Here is a 12,504-nt window from a genome sequence, read left to right as displayed (position 1 = left end):
AATTTTTTTCTTTTTTTCCTTTTCTTTTCTAGAGACACCGGTCGAGTCTGAAAAGGGGTCTTTCTTGTCAAAAACACAGCACCGATTTACTGAGCTAATAGTTGAAGTGCATTGTTGATTAATCTTTCCATAGGTGACCCGCTGTGTTGGTTTTTGCCCCTGCCTCCTTACCCGAACTGATATTGAAATATCAGGATGAGTCTTTTTTTTTTTTTTTCTCTCATGTTACAGAGTTTAAGGTGCATTTTTTTCCCCAAACATACACAGTATTTAACTCCTAAACTTTTCCGGAGATTTGGCTCGTCTTATTTGGCAATAATACCGATCTATTGTGTTATTATTCATTTTTTCTTCTATTTCTCACGCAGTGAAATAGTTCAACGAGGGCACTTTTGCTTAGTTTGAAGACTGTTCTCTGAGGGATTTAGCTTTGCTTTTCTAAGCACTGGAGAACTGTTGCCAACACAGACGACCAGACAGCACAAAATTGTTGACAGTGGTCCAAATCTGGTTGCCTGGGGCAATGGGCAGCCGTTACTGTCAAGCCCTGCTGTGTAGGTTATTCAGGGTCACACTATGTTCCGTGGCCTCTTCATAACATGCCTGATAAATGTTTTTGACAAAATTTTACCAATCAATATTTAGAAAATGAGATCAGTCACACAGGACTACACATTTCTCTTTATTATTTTAACCAACTCCTATGTATCTAACAGGTAGACCTACTGTATACCAGTAGGCCTACATACATTAAGTTGTTTCTCAGCCAGTGCATTTTACACATGCTATTTATACCAAGACAAAAATGGTTAGACAGACTCTAGTTTAACATATTTTTCCTTCCATTTTCTGCGATGTCTGCTACACATAATCCCCTCGTGTCTGTGTTTACATTCATCCAATGAGCTGATACACTTCTGCAACGTTTCTCTCTGTAACATCCATTCATTACCAACAGTAAGAGTTGTGGCAGCTGGTCAGGCCGGGTGGGAAAGGTGGTGGGCGGCACAGCTTTGTGAAACGGGAAGATGGAACAGCCATATGAGACTGTGGATGTTTGTATCACTGATTAGGTCTTAGTTTTGGAACCATTACAATCCTAATGATTGTGGCCTATATCTCGGCATAAATTAATCAGAATATTGTTAGTCCTCTGATGACATAGATGGAGGCCTTGTTTCTGCACAGCTAATTAAAACTCCCCATTTTAAACCATGTCTGGATAAAGCAAAAATGACACCATTTGATCAAAGGCAGATGGTCACAGTAACAACCACACAGCAGCCAGCTACACACAAGAGGCACAGACTAAAGACAACAACCCACATTAACTTTCATACAAAACTCTCCTTCTTATCTTACTTACAAACAAGAATACTACTTATCTTAGCCCCAGCTTGTTCCTCTCAAGGCATACTTGCCATTTGGAAAAAAAAAAAACCCAGAGGACCATTTAAAAACACTTTCCACTGTTATTAAGAGTAACTAGATGAAGATATGTGGGCTTCTATTTAACAGCAGTGTTGTATTTTCTTTTAATCATACTTACTGATTAATTAGCTTTTGAAGAAACTGGAATGGCTACTGATTGATGGAACATTAAAGCTATTTCTGGCTGCTTCCTTATAGGGCTGGGCTATATCATACCGTTCACGGTAATACCGGTGTAATTTTGGGCAAGGATAGGAAAATGAAATATCGCGATAGAATATGGGTAAAACGCGCATGTGCAGTGCCTATGTTTACATACGCACATGGCGGCGACGGAGAATGAGAAGAGCGAAAGTGGATCGTTAAATGAAACGGATGAACCAGAATTGGTTTGTAAAAAGGCTGCAACTTCAGTGGTGTGGAACTGGTTTAGCTTTCGTCCGTCAGATATACAACAAAGCACTATTTTTGGTAGAGCATGCTAGCGGGCCATCGTTATTAACCGTATTGTTTGGAAAATACAGCACACTTAAAATCAATCCTTTGATTTTTCTGAAAATCTACAGTGCCCCTTATGTATGAATTCTGGTTATGTTTACTGACCTCGAAACAATTTTATGTTGTACACGGCGCTCGAAAATCTGTCAAATGTTTTAGTACGACTTTGCTAAGCTACGAACCCGCACCGCTTGATGGATTGTCGGAGCATTACGGCTATATTAGGCAGGCGCCTCGCGGAGTGATACGTACTGTGCTTCAACATAATATTACTGTATTGGGTGTGTATAACCTCTTTTTAGGTTTTGTTGATATTATACATGGTTATGCTGAGGATATGTTGGCCAATTTCCACTGGAAATGCCTTTTGGTTAAACTGTCAGCAAGGAATTTGCACTGCTACATTTTTATATAACTTTAATGCACATAAAAAACAGCTGCTTGTTTAAGTGAAAATACATTATTAGTGCAAAAACCCCATCAAAGTTGTGGAGTTGTAAAGTATTTTGTCTAGTGTCAATTATATCGTCAGTTATATCGTTATCGCAAATAATAATAATAATAATAATAATAATAATAATAATAATGATGGATTGGATTTATATAGCACTTTTCAAGGCACCCAAAGCGCTTTACAATACCACTATTCATTCACTCTCGCATTCATACACTGGTGGAGGCAAGCTACGGTTGTAGCCACAGCTGCCCTGGGGCAGACTGACAGAAGCGAGGCTGCCATTTCGCGCCATCGGCCCCTCTGGCCAACACCAGTAGGCAGTAGGGTAAAGTGTCTTGCCCAAGGACACAACGACCAGGACAGAGAGCCCAGGGATCGAACCGGCGACCTTCCGTTTACAGATACGCTTCCCAACCCCCTGAGCCACGGTCGCCCCAAAATTTTCAAATGTATATCGTGATAAATATTTTTGGTCATATCGCCCTGCTCTACTTCCCTATTCACAAATGTTCATCACCAATGTTTCATTATCTGTAAACTAACAAAACAGTATCCGTACACTACAGTGACAGCTTGCTCCTGTAAATAAAATAAAATAAAATAAAATGACTTTTTACCTGGGATATTAAATCATTTTTCTCCTCAAAATCTGACCCCAAACAAACATTCTGGGTAGAAACACTTCCAGTCCAACGAAAAATAAAGTGTCCGCAGGAAAACTACGAACACCCTTACTATTTCCAGAGAAATTAAGAGGGTAAGTAGCAACCAGGTGTTGCTAATCAGATACATTTTATCAACTGATCATCTGCAACCATGACCACCATTGTAAATCCGGAGGTTTTAGAATTCTGCAGCATTCAGGTGTATGTCAACACAATCTTTTTTAGTGGACATCCCACTAAAAATCTCCCCTTAAGGTCAGACCGAGTAATGCTCAGAGAATTGCAAAAAACCCAAGAACTACAACTCATGCTAAGTGTGAACGTTTCTGCAACTACAATTAGAAAAAGGAGAAAGCCTAAAAAGCCTAAAAAGAACAGGGTAGAATAAGAAAAAAAAGAAAAAGATCTGAACAAACCTCAAGACTTTTGGAACAATGTCCTTTGGACAAGCTACACCAAACAGAAGATGTTTGGCTATAATAATCAGCATCATGACTGGCAAAAACCAAACACAACATATCAGTAGAAATGGCTCATACCAATTGTAAAGCACGGTGGTGAAGTGGTGGTGACTTTGGGCTTCTTTGTAGCCACCATCACTGAGTTTACCATAAAGTCTTTGTATATCAAAGCACTCTTCAGTCAAATGTGAGCCCATCCATCTAACAGATAAGATTGACTGAAACTGGATCATGCAACAGGACAGTGATCCAAAGCACAGCAGCAAATCTACACCAGAATTGCCGAAAAAGAAAAGAATCAAGGTACTACAATGGCCCAGCTGAAGTCCATACCTCTGATTACATTGCAGGACTTTAGGAGAACTGTGCATATATAAATGTATGCAAACTTCAATGAACTGAAGCAATGTTATAAAGATGAATGGATATGAGAAACTGAAAACAGTCATACAGAAAACAATTACTTCCAGTTAATGCTGCTAAAGGTGGTTGTATAAGCTACTGAATCTTGGGGTGTACTAGGTTCTTCACAGACCCACACAGAGTCCTTTGAAAGCTGTCATTTTCCTTTCCTTTTCACATGACTGTAATTGTGAATGCACTTTAATTAGCTTAGGAAAATCAGAAACTGCTTGTTTGTTGTATTTTGTCTCTTCTACCTGTGCTTGGTACCTGCAGTCAATTAAACATAGACAATGACAAGCCAGTCAAAACAGATTACGTTTTTTTTTTTTATACATGTGATTGATAACATGACTGATGACTGATAGTATTCTCTTTCAATATACAGGGAGTGCAGAATTATTAGGCAAATGAGTATTTTGTCCACATCATCCTCTTCATGCATGTTGTCTTACTCCAAGCTGTATAGGCTCGAAAGCCTACTACCAATTAAGCATATTAGGTGATGTGCATCTCTGTAATGAGAAGGGGTGTGGTCTAATGACATCAACACCCTATATCAGGTGTGCATAATTATTAGGCAACGTCCTTTCCTTTGGCAAAATGGGTCAAAAGAAGGACTTGACAGGCTCAGAAAAGTCAAAAATAGTGAGATATCTTGCAGAGGGATGCAGCAGTCTCAAAATTGCAAAGCTTCTGAAGCGTGATCATCGAACAATCAAGCGTTTCATTCAAAATAGTCAACAGGGTCGCAAGAAGCGTGTGGAAAAACCAAGGCGCCAAATAACTGCCCATGAAAGTCAAGCGTGCAGCTGCCAAGATGCCACTTGCCACCAGTTTGGCCATATTTCAGAGCTGCAACATCACTGGAGTGCCCAAAAGCACAAGGTGTGCAATACTCAGAGACATGGCCAAGGTAAGAAAGGCTGAAAGACGACCACCACTGAACGAGACACACAAGCTGAAACGTCAAGACTGGGCCAAGAAATATCTCAAGACTGGTTTTTCTAAGGTTTTATGGACTGATGAAATGAGAGGGAGTCTTGATGGGCCAGATGGATGGGCCCGTGGCTGGATTGGTAAAGGGCAGAGAGCTCCAGTCCGACTCAGACGCCAGCAAGGTGGAGGTGGAGTACTGGTTTGGGCTGGTATCATCAAAGATGAGCTTGTGGGGCCTTTTCGGGTTGAGGATGGAGTCAAGCTCAACTCCCAGTCCTACTGCCAGTTTCTGGAAGACACCTTCTTCAAGCAGTGGTACAGGAAAAAGTCTGCATCCTTCAAGAAAAACGTGATTTTCATGCAGGACAATGCTCCATCACACGCGTCCAAGTACTCCACAGCGTGGCTGGCAAGAAAGGGTATAAAAGAAGAAAAACTAATGACATGGCCACCTTGTTCACCTGATCTGAACCCCACTGAGAACCTGTGGTCCATCATCAAATGTGAGATTTACAAGGAGGGAAAACAGTACACCTCTCTGAACAGTGTCTGGGAGGCTGTGGTTGCTGCTGCACGCAATGTTGATGGTGAACAGATCAAAACACTGACAGAATCCATGGATGGCAGGCTTTTGAGTGTCCTTGCAAAGAAAGGTGGCTATATTGGTCGCTGATTTGTTTTTGAATGTCAGAAATGTATATTTGTGAATGCGGAGATGTTATATTGGTGTCACTGGTAAAAATAAATAATTGAAATGGGTATATATTTGTTTTTTGTTAAGTTGCCTAATAATTGTGCACAGTAATAGTCACCTGCACACACAGATATCCCCCTAAAATAGCTAAAACTAAAAACAAACTAAAAACTACTTCCAAAAACATTCAGCTTTGATATTAATGAGTTTTTTGGGTTCATTGAGAACATGGTTGTTGTTCAATAATAAAATTATTCCTCAAAAATACAACTTGCCTAATAATTCTGCACTCCCTGTAGGTACATTTTTAGGTTAATGTTCCTCACGGTTTCATTCAGACATTACCTCGATTGTGATAGAGAGGATATTGTTGTTATTCAAGATTAGAAAGTACATCAAGTTATTTTTTGTTACTGCAGACAGCAGTCTGCTGTTCAGACCTGTGATAGACTGAAAGTGATGTTTTTTTTCCACAAAGTTTGATCCAGTGCTACTGTGACTTTTATAAGGACTTAAGACCTGAAGCCAACACATTTAGATGTCATCTGATTAATGGACTTAAGTGCACATCTGAAACAGGCTTTAGATATAAGCTCATTTTGCATCCTTTTTTAACATTATTAATAATAACTTCTAAAAAAGTTACAGTATTTTTGACCGTGAAAAGCAATGATAATGTGATTCAGACAAAGAGTAATTGGGCTACTAAGAATTAAGATTAAATGCTTTTGGCTAATCTATAGCTGCATGTGTGTACACAGGTTTTCCCCAAACATGAGATTTCCAGATATAATAGATAATGTTGGAGCTTAATGCAAATTAGTGTGTAATATCTGGGAACTGCTGGTACTTGGGTTTTTTCCAGGTGCTGTGGGATCTTTGAATGAATATTGACAGCATTCACAAAGGTTTGTTATCTCAGAAAAAATAATCATTTTTCCTGAGCTGAGGTCACTGCAGACGAGTTGAAGCAATGATTCAGACATTAGACGTCTCTTCTTGAGTTTGATTTCTGCAAAGCAACTGCCCAAGGTGAAGAGAATAGGAATAATAAGAAAAACTCTTTTTGCTTCTAGTGACAGCCGTTTAGGCTCTACAGATTAATTCTGGCAGAAAAACAACAACCTGCAAACGCTGGGGAAGGTGTTATTGCTCAATCTAACACGGTGAGTCAAATAGTGCTTTTTTAAGGAATCACTTTTCTTTATCTTCAAGACTAATCATTATGTCAACCACTGAAATGTACTCAAAACTTGAAACCTACAAAAGACAAAAAGCACTCTTCTCTGCTGGTCACAGTTGAAAATAAGTGGTTGTTATATTTGTTATCTGGATTACTTCACAAAGAAACTATATCATTTTGGAGTAACTGGAATGCTTGTCCCAACCTTCAGAGAACACAATGTCCCATCCTGCACAGTGTACATTCATACTCAAGAAAATGTTTATATTATATAACTTTGTGAAACTATACCACTTAGTCTCAAAAACACATTAAATAACTCATTGACTCACAAAGATGCACTTTCGGTTACATTTGTTCTGCTTGTCTCCATGTGTGTGGTGACTGCTCTGTGCTTTCCCCCCACATATATTAACACCACCAGAAGGTGATGCTGACCCTTTCAGAGTGGAACGCTTTCAGGCTGGGTCATGTATTTAATTTTAGAAGTGTATTCATAACTTGCAAAGCCTCAAAGTCAAGCATTAGAGAAATGCTTTTCACTGGCTTTGCAGGACCATCAGCAGGAGGTTTGTTCTCACATTGTATAGTTATCTTGCATCCTTCCTCATGAGTCCTCAAAGTACACACAATCAAGGCACTTGTGCTTACATAAGCAAATGTGTAGTATTCTTGTTGTTTCTGAAGCCCTGAAGCGACAGATAATCGCAGCACCTGTGCTTGCCTTTGCCACCTTCTCCAAGTCATTTTCAGTTCAAACTGCTGCAAGTCATCAGCGGCTTCAGGCCATCTTCAAAGGAAAAGGAGGTGGGGAGGGGGTCGATATGCAAGCCACTGACTGTGTTGAAAGATGACAACTGATTACGCTGATATTTACAGCTGCAACTGTGTTTCTTGAATTACATATGATGAGTCTCTTGTTGCAATGGTATAATCAAAAAGCTGATTAAAGCAAAGTATGAATCAAAACTTCTTCTTCCATTGGAAGAAGTAAACAGTAAGCAGCAGTAAAATTGGTTGTAGCTTCTTTGCATTCTGATATTAGCATTTCCCATATCACACACCACACGAGCCGTGCAGATTTATTCGGATCTGATGAGCACAGCTGTTTGAAGTCAGTTGGGGAATCCTCTTTCATGCAGCAGCAGATCTTCTGAGCTGACCATTTGGTCTGAAAATCATGTGAAATACACTCTGAAGAAGTAATTTAGTTAAAAGGCTTACTCTACTAAATATCCATACCAGGGGTATGAAACCTTTCTGATGACGAGTGCCATTTAAAATTTCTTCAGAAGTCAGTGTGCCATACACTGAAAAAAAGGGACTGGCCATCTCTTGGATTTATATAAGCATCTTGCATGCATTTAACACAATTGCCTCATGTTTTAAAGTTAAATGTAACTATATAGTGTAAAAACTACATGATATGCAGAAAGGGTGTATTAAATTGTTCATATCATGTTCAGGTGAAGTAAGTCAATAAGATAGCAACGTTAAATCTCGTGAAACCACGCGTGATTTCATCTCGCGGGATTTGGATCGTGGTTTAAAAAAGGCATCCATCTCAGTCAAGTCGAGCAGCCAACTCTACGTTTTTGGTATGTCTTGATTTTTTGAATTCATTTTTACCATATTTCAGCCAAATGTAGTTAAACGTCTAGAGTGTCGCCATGTAACATGCTAAAAAAGAGCCGTTAGCTTATTTGCTGTTTTATCTGTTGTCAAAGAATTGGCGCTTTTTCATTTGAATTTGTCTTTGGCACAAGAGCCGTAATATCACATTAAACCTAATTACGAGGCACTCATAACATAATTTGGTTTTCTGTGTGAATAGATTTGTCAACTGACTCTTCAGTTACATTGTGTATTTACTGCACCGTGGTGTTAGTGAGATTTTGGACATTGAACAGCTTTAGCTAATATCATCAGCGGCATTATGCTAGCTTACATCCCTACCCCTCCTGCCCTCACCTGCTGTCCTTTTGTTTTTGTTTTTGTTTTTTTTGCTGCACATTGAGAGACGACCTCTATTCTGCATTTCACCAGGAGTCAGCTGATGGATTGTGGGTTCAAGGTGTTATGGTAAGAAAGTATATTCTATTTTCGTTTCTGTAACTTAATTATAATAGGTTTTTTATAATTATTAGGTGCATGCATACTCACCCTATTAATACAACTGAGAGATCCAAAATAGAATAGAATAGAATAGAATTCAACTTTATTGTCATTGCACAGGTACAGGTACAGGGCAACGAAATGCAGTTTGCATCCATCCAGAAGTGCTTTAGTGATATAGATATATTACAATATATATTAGCAATAATATAGATATGTGAGTATATTACAGAAATGGGTCTATTATGGTATGTTATAATGTACACGGTATGAAGTATGTTGTGAATATTCTATAACTATAAGTATGTACAGGCTGTAGTGAGTACAAGCTATGTACAGGATATGAACAGGATATAAATATGAAAAACTATACAGAATATGAAATAAATAACTTTACAGAATCTGGGATATACAGCTATACAGAAATGGGAACTATGCAAGTTGTAAACAGTTGTAGGATTAAAGATTATCGAATGTACCGAATGATTATTTACACAAAATCTGCCATAGGTTTAACTTATACCTGTATGTATTGCCAGAAAGGTGATTACTGGACTCGCATTAATGCACACTTGAACTGAAATGAGGTTGTAACTTGTGGGTTGTTGGGTTGCAAATCAGAAACAAACATCTTTGGATTTTTTTTAATCCCATAAGATCTGGAAACACAGTTTTTATTCAACAAAACATTACTGATTAACCAAGCACAGTGCCTGCTGTTATTTCAAAATAATTTTATGTCATTTCAGATAAAATGCAGCATTCCAGTGCATCCCAACCATGCCTTTACAGTCAAGGTTTCTGACGGAGCTGAGTTTTTCTCTGACAGTCTGCTGAAAGTGTTTGCAAAGTGATCGGGGGAACAGGGCACAAAGCTAAAGGATGTAGCTGCCATAATGACAGTAAGAACTTTAAAATTCTTTAACTACAAAGTGTATATGTATTGCATTAGGTCAGTAAAAGATTTTTATGCTACATCCATTGAAACAGTCAACTATTACCTGTGAGTAATGATTCCACTAAAAGGATGCCATAATTTTCGTCATGCATTTACTGGCCCACTGAGAAAAAATTATCTTTTTTTAAAAATAAATGTTCTGGAAACTATATATCCATAAAGTTGATGTCAAACAGGAACTTTTGATATTGCTTTGTAGATGCTGGTGTTGCATGTTGACTGGTTTAAAAAGTCAAGAGTTTTTGTCTGGGATCATTTTCTTCTGTGCTACTGAAAAGTTCACAAATCTCTGTTTTCTTTGTTATAATAGTCAAGGATGACATTAATGCTCGGAGTCCCTCATCAAAGTGCTCCGCATCTGTGTGAAAGACAATTGCAACATCTTGGTGCAGGAGTTCATGGTGAGTGTTTTATGAGTAGATTGTGGCTTTGCAACATTTAAAAATGCATTTAGTTATCCACTTGATCCTCATTGGACTGGTTAGGACCAGTAGTCCTCTTTAATAATTTGAAGTTCACATGAGGCCTGGTAGTGAACTCGGCCGCCGGCCCTTGAGGCCCCACCCCCACCCCTGTATTAGGGGTCACATCAGTGTGAAAAAACTTTAAATTTGTCATTCTAATGAACAAAGGAAAATCCCACCAGTATTTACATTAGCTTTTGTTTGAAAAAATGACCAACAGCTAACCAAATTGTGGGGCTGAAAGTCTAAATTCTAACATCTTCTGAGTGACATAGCCTGGATTTCTGATGGGCCGGTGTCTTTCTAACAAAAACTAATGTAAAGCATTTGAAATTATTATGTTTTTCACCCTCTCTTAGAAACTCTGTTAGACCATGAATGGCAGCATGGCAGGCCACTCTTTGGCTATAGCTATTTACTATGTTGCTTGCATTGGTTTAAATTACTCTAACATTAGAACTGGTAGATTCAAAAGAGATGAGTTTAAAAAGGAATCTTAAAGAAATGTTTTGTGTTTAACCAGGACTTGACTGAGGCCACTGCACAGATTGAGAAAACCACAATGAACATCTGTCTCCAGAGGATGCGGCAGGCAATGACTTTTCTGATGTTGTTCTTCAAGATCTGGATAACGTGACCTTTGCAGTAGCCATGCTGTTTGGACCTTTTTTATTCCTTCAACATGAGTTACCCATCACAACTCTGCTACACTTTTGAGGTGATTCAATGGGTGGTAATGGAGTTGGATGCAACTCAGCTCTCAAGAAAAGCTCACAACTAAGACAAAACTGCTCCTGCAACGAAGCTCACTGTTATGCATGTGAGGTGACCAGCTCTAGGTGAGAGGACATTTAAATCTCACACTTGTTCTGCTGCATTTTTGAAGCTCAATTCCAGGAACGGATCGCAGGGTTCATTTTTATATACTCTGCAACTGCCATGAGGACGAGCCGTTTTTTGTTGTTGTTTGTTTTTCCTTTTGCTCTGTACAAGTTCTCTGTCTGTTTGGCAGCATTTTTAAATTTCTCTTTGTATTTTTTCTTTCTTTTACTAGTGAAGAGATGTAGCGTGAACAGTTATACAGTCTAAATATCCCATATGGGTCGTGTGAAATGGTATTTTCAGTTTCATTCAGTTGAAGTAAAGAACGTTGAATATTTCTAAGTGTGCTGTTTTGAACCAAGATGTCACAGTATGATCAGTGCTGTAATTTTTGACAGTCACTGTATCAATGTTATTTTTGCGTCTCTTGAATAAAGGTTTTGACCTGCAAGTGCTAATTTCTTTAGTTATTGGGGTAAAATGGGTAGTGTTAATAGGAAGGTGTTTGCCAATTCAGTAACCTAATTTAATGTTAATGGAAACTAACATTACCTCAAATTGTTTAGTTATAATTGTTGTTTAACTGAATCTTGACGTTAGAGGCCTTAAATAGAATGTTTTGATTTGTTCTTTCCCAACATTTTTCAAAAGAAACAGTCCAATTTCTTTGCTGTGATTGATTCCAGAGAACACGGAAGAACTGACATTATTTAACTGTTGATTTATATAGATTCAGTAGAGGAGTAATGTCAGTTTAATTCTTTACCTACTGCAGTGAAATTAGACATTTTGTTTTGAAAGGTTACTGGTGGATGCCAGCAACCATCTTGGAAGAGAACAATACAATCTGTTATAAGGCCTCCATTTGAAAATTGTGTATTTGATACTAGAATATAATAGCAAAATGTAATTTGAAGATAACATGTAGTATTTAAGTGACCAAGTAGTATTGGGTAAAAGTTATTGAATCGTGTTGGGATAACGTGAGAAAATTGTGAAGGATTAAAATATTCCAAGAGCTCAAATTACTTCATCAAAACATGTTTAAGTCACATTTTATCAACACAAATTGCACAGGTTTATTGAACATGAATAAATTGTGTTAATTTAACTCAATTGTTTAAGTTGCTGCCAAAGCAAAACATCTGTGTGCAACAAATGTCCACCATTGAATTAAGTAAATCCAACAACATATTTTTTTCAGTGTATGATTGCATTAGCAATAAATTTAATAACGCTCTATATGAACAGTTACACACTATATAGAACCACTTTATAGAATTATATTTGTTCGCAGATGTTGCCAGCTATCAGCGAATAGTTATCAGCTATTTTGAAACAAAAAAAAGACACATTTTATCCATAACAAGAACTCCATAACAGCAAATGAACTGTACAACAGAAAATGCAAATGC

General features: G+C 38.1%; 1 protein-coding gene and 1 long non-coding RNA gene across 2 annotated transcripts in view; one reads left to right on the top strand and one right to left on the bottom strand.

Moving 5' to 3' along the window:
* b3glcta (beta 3-glucosyltransferase a) overlaps positions 1–12,504 on the bottom strand; it is an 86,866-nt gene that overhangs the window by 60,151 nt on the left and 14,211 nt on the right. The gene's annotated exons all lie outside the window — the stretch shown is intronic.
* LOC147314956 (uncharacterized) lies at positions 8,276–11,540 on the top strand. The gene is made up of 4 exons (XR_015124730.1): positions 8,276–8,812; positions 9,595–9,747; positions 10,114–10,204; positions 10,791–11,540. It is a non-coding gene; the product is annotated as an uncharacterized LOC147314956 (long non-coding RNA).

This window comes from Aulonocara sp. 'chitande type north' Nkhata Bay, linkage group LG14 (genome assembly GCF_057382095.1).
Source record: "Aulonocara sp. 'chitande type north' Nkhata Bay isolate Kocher_YH1m ecotype deep benthic linkage group LG14, A_spYH_male_GT1.1, whole genome shotgun sequence".
Taxonomy (NCBI): Eukaryota; Metazoa; Chordata; class Actinopteri; order Cichliformes; family Cichlidae; genus Aulonocara; species Aulonocara sp. 'chitande type north' Nkhata Bay.
The sequence above is the reverse complement of the archived record's forward strand: the minus strand, read 5'-3'. Positions and strand labels throughout refer to the sequence as shown.